This window comes from Carassius gibelio, chromosome B11, assembly GCF_023724105.1.
Source record: "Carassius gibelio isolate Cgi1373 ecotype wild population from Czech Republic chromosome B11, carGib1.2-hapl.c, whole genome shotgun sequence".
Classification (NCBI taxonomy): Eukaryota; Metazoa; Chordata; class Actinopteri; order Cypriniformes; family Cyprinidae; genus Carassius; species Carassius gibelio.
Window position 1 is genome coordinate 23,519,897 of NC_068406.1, and position 17,832 is coordinate 23,537,728.

The following is a 17,832-nucleotide window of genomic DNA, read 5'->3' on the forward strand; positions in this document are numbered from 1 at the left end:
AAAAAATATTTTTAAGTAAAAGTAAATAAAACAAAATATTTGTTTACATTTTACAAGAATATGCTGTTAAATTGTTTTGTACTTCAAACTTTTGTTCATTTAAGAGTCCAAATACACTGTAAAAATGTTTTTTTTTTAACTGAAGTAAAAAAAAAATAATATTTTAGTTTGTAAGTAAATCTGTTCATTTAAATGTTGATTTGTGTCTTAAAACATTATAATTGTTGAAATTATACAGATGTACTGTAAAATATGCTGTAAAACATTTATTAGAGGTTAAACCAAATAAAAAATTGATTTATGTAAATGTTTTTTACATTAATCAAATTTTTTGTTTACTTAAAAAGTTAATGTTGATTTTAAGTGTCTAAAAATAATGTAAAGTAATTATTGTAAATATATAAGGACATAAAATAAAAATGTACAGGTTAATTTTAAAGTTGAGAAGAAAATATAATCTTATTTTCTCCACTTCAAAATTGATTTCAGTGTTCAATAACATAATACATATATTTTAAATAATAAAACAAGAATTATTAAAAAAAATATATTATTTATTTTTTTGTATTTGAAGTAAATGAATGTGATTTTTTTTTTAGGACATTTAACAAGAAAATACTATTTATTTTTCTGCTTCAAAATTTCATGTTGATTTAATTGTCCAAATACAATTTAAAAAATATTTTTGTTTCATTTAAAATAAATAAATCAAACATTACATGTGTGCATTTTACAAGACATTGCTGTTTCAGTTTTTCTCCTTCGAAATGTAATGTTGATTTAAGTGTCTTAACTAAATGTTTTACCTGCCAAACAGTATCTGAAATGTTTTAAGTAAAAATAGTTTGTTAACCTTTTTGAGGCCAGTGTGGATCTTAACAAGTGGGTTGAGTTAATCTCAATTCACCCTATATTGAAATAAATCACCATGCAAACACTTTACAATGAGAAGTTTTACTAAATTAGACAAGCTCTTTCAGTTTCTCCACTAGCGTCCAGTAAGTGGTCGGTGTGATGATAAATCACACTATAAAGGTTGGACAGCAGGAGCTGTTTGTCTCCTTTTAAGGTTTTCCCAGGTTTTGTGTGTGATGTGGCCACACTGGAGCCCATAAGAGAGCTGATGGAGCGTTTCTGCTCTTCATCTCCAGCCAATCAGACGCTTCCCTCCGAGGGTCGGGATCACGGCGCTCGCTCTCGTCCTGACAGCTGGCCGAAATGCCTCAATGGCCGAAATTAACGAGGAGTCCGGTCACGCCGCGCGTCACTAATGCGATCTGAAGTCACAGTGACCGTATAAGGCCCGTCTCATTTAGACCTGTGTGTGAGTGTGCGAGAAAAGAAAAGTGCAAAGAAAGTTTGAGATCACCTCCTTTCTGAAAGAGAACTGCACTGTAGCATACTTTTATAAAGTGTGCTTATTACGCAAATTATATACTTTAAAAGACTACACTTAAGTGTGAATTAAAGGCAATCTATTTGAAAGACTAAATGTTTATTATTAGCAATTGATTTCAAATGTATTATAGTTTAATAATAAATGCAATTAGTTGAACTGAGATTCATTTTTTTCTGACCCACTTAAGTAGGACTTTAATAAATCTTTGTATGCACTTTCATGATTGCTTCTGTTGTCTTTGAAATATAATTTTTTTTAAGAAGTGCACATACAACCATTGCTTGTATCAAATTAGATTAGAAATTAATACATTTACTCTACATAAAATCTAGATTTGCACATTTTCTTAAGACAGTATGCATGGCATTTTTTGTATGGGTTGCCAGGGTGTTGCCATCTTTTGTAAAAAGGACTTTTTTTAAACTGTAGAAAAAATATTAAAAGAATATATTTTAAGTGTGAACTCGATGCAGTGTTTTCCAACACTAAATTGCCTGTTAATCACAATTAAATTAAAATGTATTATAATAAATGCAGTTAATTGAAAGTGTTTTGGCCCATTTAAGTAGAGCTTAAGAAAATCTTAATATGTATAAATTAATTATATTGTCTTTAAAATATGTTTTTTTTTTTTAATAAAATGAAATTATATTTTTTAAATCAGATTTTTTTCTTCTTCAAAGCATTACCAAAGTTTTAAAGAAAAAAACAGAAAGTAACGATTTAAAAAGTGCACTTAAGCATGTTTTAAAAAATTAATCATGTAATTAACTATACTTAAGTGGCCCTTTATTTCATTATTATTATATTACCTGCATATTCAGTTTTATATAGTTGTATAAAATAGATTTGAAGTACACTTAAAGTGCATCTTGTCACATAAAAAGCTGTACGTGCAGATAATATAATGTTAATGAAATAAAAGGCCACTAAAGTGTACTTAAAGAGAGACTCTTTCATGACAAGGTTTAAAAAAAAAAAAACATTTTAAATCAACATTTTAAGTACACTTATTTTGATGTATTGTCTAACATGCTAAAACGCTTATAATGTACTTAATTATGATTTTAACTGTAGTCTGTTATCTGATATTACATTTAATGTTTTAATTGTGCTAAACTGCAACTTGATCATTAAAAATGTGTAATCGCAAATATATTTAAATGCAACTTATGTGTAATATGTTTAGTTTATCATAATGCAATACAGTGCATTCAGCAGTACACTTGCACCATATTTTAAAGACAATAATTATGAAATGACATATTAAGATCCTATTTATGTCAAAAACACTTAAGTTTGACTAATTGCATTTATTGTACATTTCAACTAATACATTATTATTTAATTTCAAATAACATGCAATTAACTGTTTGCATTTACAGTAAGAAATAAGTAGTTGTTTTAACAGCAATGCTTAAGTGTCCTTAAAAAGTAAAACTGAAATTGTTTTCATAGAAATAATTTGAAACAATTAAAAAACAATTTACTTAAACAAAAGCTTAATTTAAAGCAACATACAAAATAAAATAAAAAATCTTAAAAATGCACATAAAATTACTTAAAATACTTAAAATAGCTAATTCACATAGTATAATAGTATGTAAATAATAAATTAGTGGATGGTTATCCCATTTTATTACATTATATATTACTATATATAGCACAAATGGTTGCACGAGCTTCACACTGAATTTAATATTTAGTGTTAAAAATCTAATTTTGAGCAATCATTGAAGCTTGACTTGACAGACATCACTAATTATACTGTTTAAGCTTTATGGTGCATTTAAAACCCGTTTGACTTAAATGAAAGTACTTTGCGTTCTTACAAAACCAGGATTTAGAGCTGAGCCCTCATGCCTGTGTCATTCAGCAGGAACGTCTGCTGTTTTCTGACGCTCAACTCCAGCGCTTAAGCGTGATTTTCCCACAAAGCTGTGGAGGATTGACAGCTCGTCGCTGTTATAAGAGCTGAATGATGCTGTCAAACGTAATAGACTCCAAACTCTCCGTCTGAGTTCCTAATGCCCCTGCGTTCCCTCATAATACAACCTTCAGATCACCTCCACTAGCACAAGTTTTCATTCACAAACCCTTTTTTACATTATTGACATTCAATCAAGAGTGGCATGAAGACAAACGAATAAAATCCCAAACATACAGTACATAATTGAATAAATTAACCCTTGTGCTGCAATGAAAATATAATGCAGTTTGGTGGTCATAGTCTAAAATGACTGGCCTATTAAATAATTATTGTAAATGTGATTATACTTTAATTATCAGCAAGTCTTCTTGTCTTCTTTCAGTTAGCACAGTTGGTGTTGTTTTTTTAAGTGTTTGATCATCGGTAGCATTGAGCTGAGCTTATGTTCCTCTGTGTTTGAGGAATAAAGCATTATTTATGAATAACTTTGGCAATGTTCACTCAAAAACTGAGCTGCATGAGTTCAGATCAATGAGGCCTTTGATCAGTCCGTTCCAAGAAATAAAAATACAAATCCTGTGCTAATCGAAAGGAAACGAATTAACAAAAACATTTAATCTACACTCATAAAAAGTATTTTTTCAGTTTTGTTCACTTTACCTGAACAATTCATGTTGAATTAATGCCATCTTGGCTATTTTTCACTTCAACATGATTGTGTCATGTTAAACTGACTGTCACTCGTTGGTTTAACAGAAAGTTTTCATTTTGAAATGTTGTTTCAATCAAGTACCTCAAAATAAGTTTTACAATTCCCATCATGCTTTGCACAGGACTGGATATGGGGAGAGAAAATGTTGAAATAAAGTGTTATTTTATGCAGTTTTTAGTAAAATGTGATAATAAGGAGACTTTTTTAATGTCTAATGCTCTATTATGTGGGCATTTTAAAAGACTTTATATTGGTGTATTTTGTGCGAGTTACCATTGTGGTGAAGTGTGGAGCTTGTGGTTGGGTTGAGGACCTGGTTAAAAGAAAGTCTAAAATACTTCATTTAAAAAAAACAACTTTAATGAGAGTGCTAGTGCATGATGTACACTAGTGGTGGAAAAAACTACAAAATTTGGTATCGATCCGATACCAAATAAATATAGGGTCAGTATCGCCGGTACCGATACCAATACGATACTTTTTACTTAAAAACTTTTGTGTAGGGGAGTGCAGTAGGTCTATGTCATTATTTCTGAGGTGGATGAATGATCAATTATTTAGCCAATATTTTTTATTAATGTATTGAAGTCCACAAAATTATTAGTTATTAGGCACTGTAGAATTAATTCTTTACAGCCTTTTAAAAAAAAATAAAAAAATAAAATAAAGAATACAAAAATCTCCCTTTTTTTCTGGTTTTAAAAGCAAATGAAATGAAGTGCACACAATTATTACTGAAGAACAAACAAAGAACAAATATACCTGTACAATTACATTCCCTGAGCCCCCATCTCACTTTTCAATTACAATTGTATCGATCCGATACCGATACCAGTGTTGACATCGATACTATCGATATTTAGATATTTTAGCCCACCGCTAAAGTATACATAGTAACATCCTTAAACTGCAAACAACTATCATCATGTGTAAAGAAAAGTTATATCTTACTTGCTAATGTTTTTATAACACTTTGGCTAAACTTGCATGGACAGTGGTTCTACATGATGTAAACATATTATCTCTACTCAGATATTTCATGTAGGATGAACTAAAGCAAACTGAGTAAACTCAACTAAAAGTAGACATGTCCTTATAACTTGATTTATTCATGTCCAAATAAAATTGTACAAACATGTGGAACCACTGTCCATGAAAGAATCATGTTCAGCCAAAGAGTAATTTTTTTGAGTGTAATATTCATAGCCTAGTAATATAAAAAATTAATAAGCAGTTTTTACACTGGGAACTAGAACCCTAATTTCACCACTGAATATTAATATTTTTTATTAATCTCACAATTCTTCTCAAAATCATTTTTTTTTTATTAATTCTGATAAATTTCAGAGTTTTTTGAATTTCAGAAATTTCAGATTTTTACATTTCTGAAATTTTAATATCTCACAATTCCGTTTTTTTCTTCTTGTAATTCTGATTTCTGTCTCACAATTATAACTAGATAAAACTGTAGAATTTATATATAATCTCAGAACTGAAACAGAATTGTGAGATATAAACAAAGCATTAAGATTAAACCTCAAAACTTCATAATTTTAATAAAAATTCAAAATTACCATTTAAACTCAGAATTGACACAGAAGTGAGATATAAACACAGAATTGCAATAAAATGTCATAATAAAAATAAAAATTCAGAACTGTATAATTAAACAGATTTGAGATTAAAACTCGATATAAATCTAGAATTGAGATGGTTTCAGTAGTGCGAGATATAAACACAGAAAAAGAAATCCGAGTTTATATCTTACAATTTGGATCTATTTTTCTCAGAGATGCAAGAAACAAAGTCTGTTTAGTGAGATATCTATTCAAAATTGCGAGGAAAAGTCAGGATATCAAGAAAAAAAGTCCTAATTTTAAGTACAAAAATTGTCCATTTTGCGGTGGATAAAATCCTTTGTGCATTAAAATGTAAATTATATAAAAACTTCAATTAATCACAAAAGGGAAACGAACTGACTTGAATTTGCATTAGCATTGACAGATGAAACTCACTGTAGTTCTCTGTTCACTTGTGCTTTATGCCGTCTGATAATAACTGCCCAGCACTATAAGTTATGCATTTTTAATCATCCCTCATCTCAAATGCTCTTAAAACGCCATAAGAGAAAGCTCTTTCCCATAACGAGCTATTAGTTATAGATCTGACTCGCTACTTCAGATGAATAACATGCATGAGGTCAGTTTCTGCTCAAGTCAATTCATCTCCAGAGCAAACAAACCATTTTCAAATGATTCACAAGTTCTTCAGTTTAGAGAGAAACTAACGAGTTTAGTTCAGAGAGTTGAGCTGATGCACCTTTCCATCCACAAAGTGCAAGTTAAAGATTTATTATCGGAGTATAACTTATAAATGTGTGTTTATTAAATATATATATATAGTCATATTATAGTTTAATTGTATTTATTAATAAATTATATTTATTTAAATTTAGCATACATTTTAATTAATTTAGTAGCCAGTTTCATTTATTTAGGGCAATAATTCTTACGACACTGTTGTAAGATTTTTTGAAAACTTTTTTTAAAATATATTATATATATATATATATATATATATATATATACAATTATTTATATTTTAATATATCTTCATAAAATATTTAAAGGGGGTCATTCAGACTTTGGTCTGTGCTTTCCATAGTTATTTAAATAACTAATAAACTAATAACTACGGCTGTCAAATGATTAATCGTGATTAATTGCATCTAAAATAAAAGTTTTTGTTTGCATAATATATGTACTGTTTGTTTATTTATTATGTATTTATTATTACACACCCATACAGTGTATATTTTGAAACTATTTGTGTATATATATTTATATATTCATATTTTTCTATTTTCTATTATATATAAATATATTTAATAAATAAATGTAAACATGTTTTTCATAAATATATAAATGCATGTGTTTGTATTTATATATACATAATAATTATACACAGTGCACACTCATATACTATGTAAACAAAGACTTTTATTTTGTATGCGATTAATCATGATTATAACTAACAAATCTAAATAATTTGTCTCTTTTTTTTTAAGATAATAGTCTGTTTAAGAAGGTGATGTTGAATGTTGTCAATCGCCAGAGCCACATTTATTTTCTTTTAATTTAATGTAGTAAAACAACTAGAACTGAAATATTAAAAACTACAAATAATTACAAAGACAACTGAAAAATGTTTATTTTAAATATTTAATAGTATATTTTTTTATTTCAGCTAACTAGCAAAATATCTCACTTTAATTTCACTTTTAATTAAACTTAACTTTAATTTAACTTATCTATTAAAAAAATATATTTAAAAAAAATAATTACAAAAAAACAAAATTACAAAAAAATGGAAAATGTGAAAATCAAAACTGATTCATAACAATAAAAAACTTATTTAATTTCAATTATTTGCCAAGGCAACATTTTTCTTTTAAATACACTTAAAGGATGTACTAAAATATCTAAAACTAAAATTTTAATAAAAAATCAAAAACTACAAAAAATGACAAATACACTGCAAAATGAGTAAAACTTTAACTAAAATATTAATTTAAAAAATTACTAATAAAATTGGCATAAAAATTTAAAACTGATTACAAATATTGAATAATTTCTCTAAATTAATTTCTCTAAAAAAAACGTCAAAACCACAAAATTGCTAAAATTAAACATTAAAATTAAAAGCAAAAATTTTAAATATGCAAAAAAAAACAAAATCAAAATATTAATAAAACTATAATAGTATCCCAATGATGCTAAAATAAGTAAAACGGCTGCAAATAATTATACAGAACCAAACAAATGTGTACAAGTGTCTATAGATTTGAATTTATTTGCCTTTTTTTAATGAAATTTACTAGAAATGTCTGAATGGAAAGAGTTTCTACACCAGATGTGTCCACTGTTAGCATATTTCTAGGCTGATAAACTAAACCGGTTTGTCAGACATGGAGTAAAACCAGGAAGAATGGTCCAGTTTTGTGTGTAATACGCATGAGTTGTTGGCTGAAACCAGGAGGTCATTGATGGTGGACATTAAATCAGAATTGGCTCATGCATGCGTTCTGCAAGAAGCAAATTGTCTCCCAGCCTGAGAGAGAATATCTGGCTTCCCGTTTTGTGTAAAATCCTAATTGAATGAGACTCCGAGACAGAGCGGCTGGGATGGAAGGGGACAGAATGCAATGAGAGTTGGCCATTTGTGCCTCTGTGCTCCATCAAACTTTCATCAGAAATGTTAATAGAGTAAAAGGAAGACGCTGGTGGAGGCTTTCCAGGAGATGTGAAGCTTCTGTCAGAACGCCAGTGGAGAATGATTTCATTAAAACCAGAGCTGTTTATGGGAATCTCATTTAGCCTGCTCTGAACTTCCTCTTTCCTGCATCAACACGGCCTTTTAGATGTTACCAAACACTGAAACATGAAACGCAAAATGAGCAGAATTCACATAACACAGATTCTTAGTTCTCCGTCGAGCGGTGGATGAATCTTGGCACAAACTCTCGTCAGTCAACACATCAATAGATGCATGAGTTCAGCTCACAAATATGAAAATGGAGGTTTATGAAGGCATCACGATTTTCCTGCAATATACAGTTTATTTTGCTAAACTTGTTTCCTGTTAATGAGTAACCAATGAAAGAGCAACAGCCATTAACACAGAAGGAAGTATTCCATATGACAAATTACACTCAAAACTATTAAGTGATGCTTTTCAAGCCTTAGAAATATATAACTTTTTACATTTACATTGACATTTATAAGTATTTTATCTTGTTTTCTGTTTATTTTTTAAAAGCAGTAAAATAGTTAAATAATAAGAAATGTTTTATTATAAACCCATTTTTATAAAACATATGTATTTTTGTGTATTTTATATATATATATATATATATATATATATATATATATATATATATATATATATATATATATATATATATATTTCTTTAAATAATACACTTTTTTAAAATAGTTTTAAAATAGCTAAATGCTTAGTTTTTTGTATATATATATATATATATATATATATATATATATATATATATATATATATATAGTTAAAAAAATGTATTTATTGTTTAATTATATAAAATAACTGTAAATAATATTGTAATTTTTGCAATTATTATTTCAATATTATTTCAACATTTTAAAAAATTGCTTTAAAATAAATGATTAACAATTACTATGTAGTATTATTATTTATAATTAACATTTTTAATTTTAAATAATTGTTAAAGTAGTATTTATAATATTTATACTTTCAATTATTTTAATTTATATTTTTAATCATATATCCTTACATTTTTATAATAATTAAATAATATTAATATTAATAATAAATTTGAGTTATATTATATTATTTTATGATAGATATGATAGAGATAGAGAAAAATGAGGAATAATTTTAAATTTTACTTTGGTTTCTGAATTATGTCCATTATAAATGCATTCAATAGTTCATTGATCATTGCTCTGTATTTGAAGTATGAAGTTCATTTTTAATATTCTGTTCTAAAGATGAAACAGATTACTACTTTTCATCTTTTGATTAAACTGTGTTTTTAGTGTATTAAAATAAAAAAGTACTTTATTTGAGAAGTGGAGTCTATCATTTAAATGTTAAAATGCCTATTTTTAAATGTCTACAATTAAATGTGAAAAACATCAATCTGTTTGTTGTTTTTAGCCCAGAGGTGAGTCTATCTTTCAGATATTCTGTTCAGTTAGTAATAAAGGGTTCTGAATGTTGTTCCATGGCAATTTGAGGCTTTTTATGATGCTGTAGGATTTTTTTGTTTATTTTGTTTATTTTTAAAGCATGCAACTTATATTAGATGCATTGAGCCTCTTCCTGATCCACCAATTTCTTCTTCCCATTCTTCAATAGAGTCCGAAATGCAGTGTTAATCTTAATCTGACATCCAGGGCTGTATAATCTGTCTTTAAGCGCAGCTATAGCTTCACATCTACAGTAGTGTACATTAGCCGCTGATTATATTCAGTATAAGCTCTCGTACAGACACACACAACAGATGCAGAGACGCCGCTGAAGGGTTAAAATAATGTTCTGCTTCAAAACAAATTAAGCTTCATGCAGTGCATCTGCAGCCGCTCGTCCATTAACACACACGCTCATTGGGACTCATGTTTACAGTAATGGAGTAATGCAATATTTATTTATGTACAATTTTATTTAAATTATAAAAAAATTAAAAATGTAAAAAAAAGGCAGAAAAAACATTATTTTAAATATTAATGATTAATTAAAATATATTTATTGTGTGTATACACTGTGTGTGTATATATGTATATATATATATATTAGGGGTGTAACGATACGCGTATTCGTATTGAACCGTTCGGTACGACGCTTTCGGTTCGGTACGCGGTACGCATTATGTATACCGAACGGTTCGTTGGAGTATTTAATTATATTTGAAAAAAAAAAAAAAAGAGAGAGAGAGAGAAATATAATGATATGCGTTCAACAAGGTAGCCCAATAACCCAAACAACGTAACAGGCAACGCCCCTGACACTCCCGAAGAAGAAAAAAACACCATCTTATATGTTTATGTTAGGCTACTCAGCAGGCGCTCGCTCACTCAGTACACGCTGAAGGCTCGTTGCAAAATAGCCAATGCGTTTAACAGACTAGAAATGAGAAGATCCTCCAATAACCAACAGGTCTGGTGTTTGGGTGCACTTTGGATTCCCTTTAAGCTATAATGGTGATGGCAAGAGAGTGGTGGATAAAAAAACAACGGTATGTCGCATCTGCAACATGACAGGGTACACCAGCGGGAATACAAAAAAAAAAAAAAAAACACCAGCGGGAATATCTGGGATATATGCGTCAGTACTATCTGGGAAAAGACGAAAAAAAAAGGAGAAACATGCACGCAGCAAACTATCCCTGCAGCATTTAGACACTATAGCTTACAGGGAATCCAACCCAAACACCAGACCTGTTGGTTATTTTAGGATCTTATATTTCTGGTCTGTTAAATGCATTCGACATTTTGCAACGAGCCTTCAGCGCGTGCTGAGTGAGCGAGCGCCTTAGGGGCCGTTCACATATCGTGCCTAAAAACGCGTGGAAAACGCTAAGCGCGTCTTTCTCCTCCTTTCCAAAGCGCTCGGGCAGAAGCGCTCATGAGGCGTCTGTCTTTGCTAAGCAACAATGACGTGCTCTCTCCATGAGACGCGGAAATTTCAGCGAAGGATAAATGGATTTGCAGCTCTAAAAATCGCTTGCAGTAGCTCTGCTACTAAATTTATTTCAAAATTGCAATCCATTTACAACTATGATCAGCTGATCCTTCATCTTGGCTGAGCTCTCAACGTTGTTACGGGAAAGGATGAAGCTGATTGGTTGGTTCTTGTCACATGACCCGCGGTGCGCTTGCGGCATTCTGAAAAGTTGAGATGTTTTTACATTTTGCTGTATCTAAAACGTATCGAACCGAACCGAACCGAACCGTGACATCAGTGTATCGTATCGAACCGAACCGTGAATTTTGTGAACCGTTACACCCCTAATATATATATATATTATATATTTTTTATCAGTAGAATCCTCTGCCTGTGGATTAACTGAGGTTATGACATCTATATACTATAGATGTCTGCATTATTTCACCATATTTCACCAATATGCATTATGCTGTCAGGAGGTTGATTACGGGTTTTATGGCAGTCAGTTGTATTAAACACCAGACATGTTCTCTCCTGTGAGAATTTATGTGAGTTTATGTGAGAGATTCAGAGAGAGATTCAGAGAAAAACAAAATATCAGGAAACAGTGAATAATGCATCTGAAATCCACAAAACATAATTACTATGTAAATGAACACGCTGCAAAGCAGAGAGGATGATGGGATACAGAAACTCTTCTGATGCCGGTTAATATCTGCATATGTGCTAGCTATAGATTGTTGTTGATAAATCACTCAGTATCGAAGCTAATCGGTAACGATATGATACAGTGAATCGTTTTGTTACAGTACTGCATTACTCATAAAGAGTTACAAGTCATATTAAGTTGTTACTTTGTTACTTTTTTAATCGTCAGACTGTTGTTATAGCAACAGTGATGTTTATTTTTAAAAAGAAATCAAGCTAAACAACGTTTAACTATTTAATATGCAGCTATTAGAGTAAAGAATTATATTATATATTATTTATATTAGTAAAAAAGCTATAATTGTGCGAAACAAGCCTAGAATTAAGAAAAAAAGTCAGAATTGTGAATAAAAAGAATAATTAACCATTGGGCAGAAAGCAGCTTCCATTATAAAATAATTTTGTATGTTAAAATCATTACTTTCCAGAACTGATGTATATAAAATACGTTATATTTATCTGTGAACATGGCCAACATAAACAACACATCCCATCAGCTTTACAAATGCTGAGTACATCTATTCAGTTCTCTTACAATAACAGACAATAACCAGTAGTCAATAGGTTACAAAGTTTGATATGACTAACTAAACAAACTAAACAAGTGAATAGTCCACAAGAGAACAAGCAGCTGGAGCCATTATGCTTTAAAACCAATCCACAAAGCTTTCACAGAGCCTGAATTAACCCATCATCTTCACATATAGCCAGAGATATCGAGGGAGACGGGAAAGAAATTAGCAACATAATCCGGACGAGGATCAAAAGGCTGGGACTGGATTATTTTCTATTGCATCACGGGTCTGAAAGACCTATTAGATCAAAGGCTGAGATTTTGGGGAGGAGAATGCTATCTGAATGCATTATTGAAGTGCGGAGACAGGAGTGAGAAGATGAAGGTGGATCTGGTGTCATAACGGCCCGGTGGGGGACTGTACCTGTGAAACACAAGACCGAGCAGCATTGTGTGCCCACGTTTGTGTGGATTCAAAGCATAGGAGGAACTATAATGCCGATCTCGAAACGGGATCGGCCCCTGGCTGATAGTAATTACTTGCTGTCTATGTGATTAATAATTAAACGTAATTTCAGATCCGCCACTTTCCAGAGGAAGAGAATGGCACGCTGTCAAACGCTCACACACTGTGCTGTTCTTAAAGAAATAGATCAGCCAAAGAAGAGAACTTGTTCAGGCCATTCCAAGATGAGTTTGTTTCTTCATCAGATTTGGAGAAATGTAACATTGCATCAGTGTCTCATCAATGGATGTGAATGGGTGCCGTCAGAATGAGAGTCTGATAAAAACATCACAATAATCCACAGCCACTCCAGTCCATCAGTGAACATCTGGAAAAGACAAAAACTACATGTTTGAAATAAGTATATATATCCATCACTAAGATGTTTTTAACTATAAACGGCTTGTTCCAGAAAATAGTGCCTGTCCATAAATCATAATAGCAGTTCCTGTAGGAAAAATTGTTCTGTCTGAATCAGAAGAGAAATCTGCACAGATAAAGCACCATTTACAAACGAAAACGGTTTAAAACAGCTCTAATATGTGTGTGAATTTTGACGTGAGAGACAACAGAAGATGGACTTTAAACAGTTGATGCAATGCTACATCTCTCTAAACCTGATGGAGAAACAAACTCATCTACATCTTGAATAGTCTGAAGGTGAGGACATTTTTAAGGAAAAAGGCTGAACTTTTTCTTTCACACAACCATTGCTTTAAGTGGGCCGGTACGCACCTGTACTCAGTACCACCACTTCCAAATATAGCTCTTGAGCGTACTGCCACCTCTCCGTGCGCCCGGAACGTGCTTTTAGCGTACCGGTACGTTCATTTGGACATCTGTTTTAATAGAGGTTTTAATCCTTTGGCTGTGCTGCTGCTTTTCAGAGCGCCCTTCACAATGCACGCTTCCTAATTCATCCCACTGAGAGCAGAGACTACATTACCCATACACCCTTGAGTTTTACAAGTGAAAAGCTCATGCTTCACTTTTTCCGCTGTCAGTGTCAACAACTCAACGTGACCGGAGAGAGTGTGTGAAACGAAGTAATGCAGTAGCTCTTTCTAAGTTCAAAAGCGGAGTTCAAAGTGGGTTCGCGAATCATTTGAGTCAGTTTGGGGACCGCGAATCATTTGAGTCATTTCGGGAGTTCGTAGCGGGATCGCGAATCATTTCAGTTTGGAGATCGCGAATCATTTGAATCAGTTCGGGAGTTCATAGCGGGATTGTAAAGTGAAGTGAGATTCAGCCAAGTATGGTGACCCATACTCAGAATTTGTGCTCTGCATTTAACCCATCCGAAAATGCACACACACACAGAGCAGTGAACACACACACACACTGTGAGCACACACCCGGAGCAGTGGGCAGCCATTTATGCTGCGGCGCCCGGGGAGCAGTTGGGGGTTCGATGCCTTGCTCAAGGGCACCTAAGTCGTGGTATTGAAGGTGGAGAGAGAACTGTACATGCACTCCCCCCACCCACAATTCCTGCCAGCCCGAGACTAGAACCCACAACCCTTCGATTGGGAGTCCAACCCTCTAACCATTAGGCCACGACTTCCCCAACTGTCCAACCCTCTAACGATTCGCGATTGCGAATCATTTGAGTCAGTTTGGAGATCGCAAATCATTTGAATCAGTTCGGGAGTTCATAGCGGGATCGCGAATCATTTCAGTTTGGAGATCGCGAATCATTTGAATCAGTTCGGGAGTTCGTAGCGGGATCGCGAATCATTTGAGTCAGTTTGGGGATCGCGAATCATTTGAATCAGTTCGGGAGTTCGGAGCGGGATCGCGAATCATTTGAGTCAGTTTGGGGATCGCGAATCATTTGAATCAGTTCGGGAGTTCGTAGCGGGATCGCGAATCATTTGAGTCAGTTTGGGGATCGCGAATCATTTGAATCAGTTCGGGAGTTCGTAGCGGGATCGCGAATCATTTGAGTCAGTTTGGGGATCGCGAATCATTTGAATCAGTTCGGGAGTTCGTAGCGGTATCGCGAATCATTTGAGATTCTGAGATTGAGATTAAGTACTAAAAGAACACGGTCAGAATCAGATGACTCACTAGCTGAGACCCCACCAAGCCGGAATGATATCGTTGGAGGTCAGACGCAAGCTAATGAAGTAATGCAGCAGCTCTTTCTAAGGGTATTTTTTCAAAATCATTTTGTACATTTTATTTATGTTCAGTAGTTCTTTCTAGCTCAAGCAAATCCACAAACTAATACAATTATTTATTATTAAGGTCGCCTGTTGGCTGCTGTATATAAAACACCTTCAATAAAATTGGCTATAATAGAGTACAGGCACCTCTTTTGGGCCACTTAAAGCACTGCACACAACAGGACGTGACCAACAACGACACTTCAAATTAATGTTTGCAAAAGACACATCACGTATCTGTTCTACGAAAATATTATCAGTTGAAATGTAATGAAATAATAACAAAAATGTTTGTAGTTCCCTCAACAGAGCCAAGAAAAGCAGACCGTGCATCACGTTTGTGGAGAGATCAGGGGATTGGGTGAGTTATGAGGTCAGGCTGATGTCATTTCCTGTGTTTGCACCTCCACTAGAGCTTTGGGTTCAGATGTTAAGCAAAGCTAGAGGGAAATGCAGATGTTTAAATGCATAAAAAATACTTTCTTAATGTTCCTGGTTTTCTCCAACATACTGTAATTCACCAGAGCAAATACGAGGAGTAGATTATCAGCAACACTGCAAGTTTACATTCAGATATGAAACACACACTTACCACAGAAGTAGTAAAACACTTTCATGATAACTTATCTAGATTAGCAAAAAAGATATTTTACCCCCATATGCACAGGAAAACGCAATGTTGTGAGTTTTAATCTAAATGCTTTGTCAGATCACTTATAGGAAAACCTTCCAGACTTGCCAATGTAGTGGTATTCTGGAAACTTGATACTATGAGTTGCCATCTGATTATCAAAAACACTTGTGTTGGAACGAATGGTGGCCTCTGATAATGCTACCATCATGCTACGTCTCAGAATTTCATGTAAGGCATGAGCCGCCTGTAAATGAACAGAAAGGTGATTTATTTTTCCAATCTTCTACACATCAATACAAAAGTTTATTTTCTTTTATTTGGCAGTGATTCATTTGATTGATCAAAATTGACATTAAAGACATTTATAATGTTAAAAACTTTTTTAATGAATGCTGCTATTTGGAGATTTCTATTCATCAAAGAATCTTAAAAAATAAAATATATCGTGACTTCATGAAAAATATTGTGCAGCACAACTGTTTTCAACACTGATAATAATCAGAAATGTTTCTTGAGCAGAAAATCTGCATATTTTCATGATTTCTGAAGATCATGTGACACTGAAGACTGGAGTAATAATGCTGAAAATTCAGCTTTGCATTGCATGAATAAATTATATTTGAACATATATAAACATAGAAGATGGTAATCTAATTCATAATAATATTTTACATTTTTTTAATGTATATTTTTACTTAAAAAATGCACCCTTGGTGAGCATTAAAACCTTTCATAAAATTGCATTTGTCTTCTAATAGCCTGAATGAAAATGCACTTCTCAAACTTGCAAGCATAGTGTAAATCTCACATTTGCATGCTTTGCAGACACGTTTGGATTCAACCGCATTGCCACACCTCATAATCGAAAAGGTAAATCTGCGGCTATGCGCATGATTCAGAGGCAGTTAGTCATTTTGATGCACCTACCGTCTGCAAATTAGATAACTATCGTGTTATTTGGAAAGGTAAACAATGTCAAGAGTCAGGAAAGGCCATCAACCGCTTCACAAACATGCTGGTCAGGTTTTTGAGAAGCGCCTACAGTGCCAAGATTGGAGAAAATTATATTGCATGCAAACTCAACACCAAGAAAAATTATAGCAGTTGTACTTTAAACACTATAAGCCCAACGGACAAAAGAGCCTTAATTAAATTTGAACAGCTCTTTTTGGTAGCAGCACATTTCACTCCAAGCAGCAATCAGATGGAGAGCTGGAGCAGAAAGGGCATAAAGTGTATTTTATTAATCAGAGGCTGTTTGTTGTGGGTCTCTCACAGGTCCTCCATCACCACAACGAGTGCAATCAGGCCGTACGTCTCCAGGCTAATGTTCTGTTTGTGTTGGTCGCCATTGAGCAGATGCTGTGGGCCGTCGAGAGGCACATAACCGTCTGGCCAGGTGGGAAAGCGGAGAGGAAAGCCGATTGTATGCTGGAGGAGTGAGAACATACACACATACTTATAGAGTGACATGAGTAATCAACACAGAGGAAAGCTCAGATTAAATGTGACCCGATCAAACCCCATCGAAGTGGACATATTGAATAACAAAACTCACCGAGAAGCTGCACACTTATTTGGTTCTTGCTTAATATGATTGAGGTGTCCTTCTGCAGAATGACATATTCTTCTATTATAGATATTTTTGGTGTAAACCAAATGTATTTAGATTTGTTTCAGTTGTGTTTGCTAAATAAAGCATCATTTATTATTGCTCTTGTTTATGGTTAGTGATATGAACAAGCCTGTGTGTTATTAAACTTTAGATTATGCTACAAGCAACAAATCCTAAAGCTTGTTGCAGTGCTGTTTTTTCTTAACAATCATCTTCACCCGGTACACTATAAGAAATCTGAGACTTGAACCATGTCTAGAGACTTTAATTGATTTGTCTTTCTGTAATTCAAACATTAGATTGTCATTAGCAATGCAAAAGCCGTAGGTTTGATTACCAGGCAATGCATTCATTTATCAAACATATACGCTTTGCATGAAAGCATCGATTTTTTTTTAAATATTGTATTTCCCATAGCCCAAACAG

General features: G+C 32.8%; 1 long non-coding RNA gene across 1 annotated transcript in view; it reads left to right on the forward strand.

Annotated features, from left to right (window-relative positions):
• The window catches only part of LOC127968366 (uncharacterized), a 37,543-nt gene extending 20,039 nt beyond the window's left edge, over positions 1-17,504 (forward strand). Inside the window, exons 2-3 of the long non-coding RNA XR_008155962.1 lie at positions 15,455-15,518; positions 17,070-17,504. This is a non-coding gene — a long non-coding RNA (uncharacterized LOC127968366). The remainder of the gene's footprint in view (positions 1-15,454; positions 15,519-17,069) is intronic.
• The last annotated feature ends 328 nt before the right edge of the window (positions 17,505-17,832 follow it).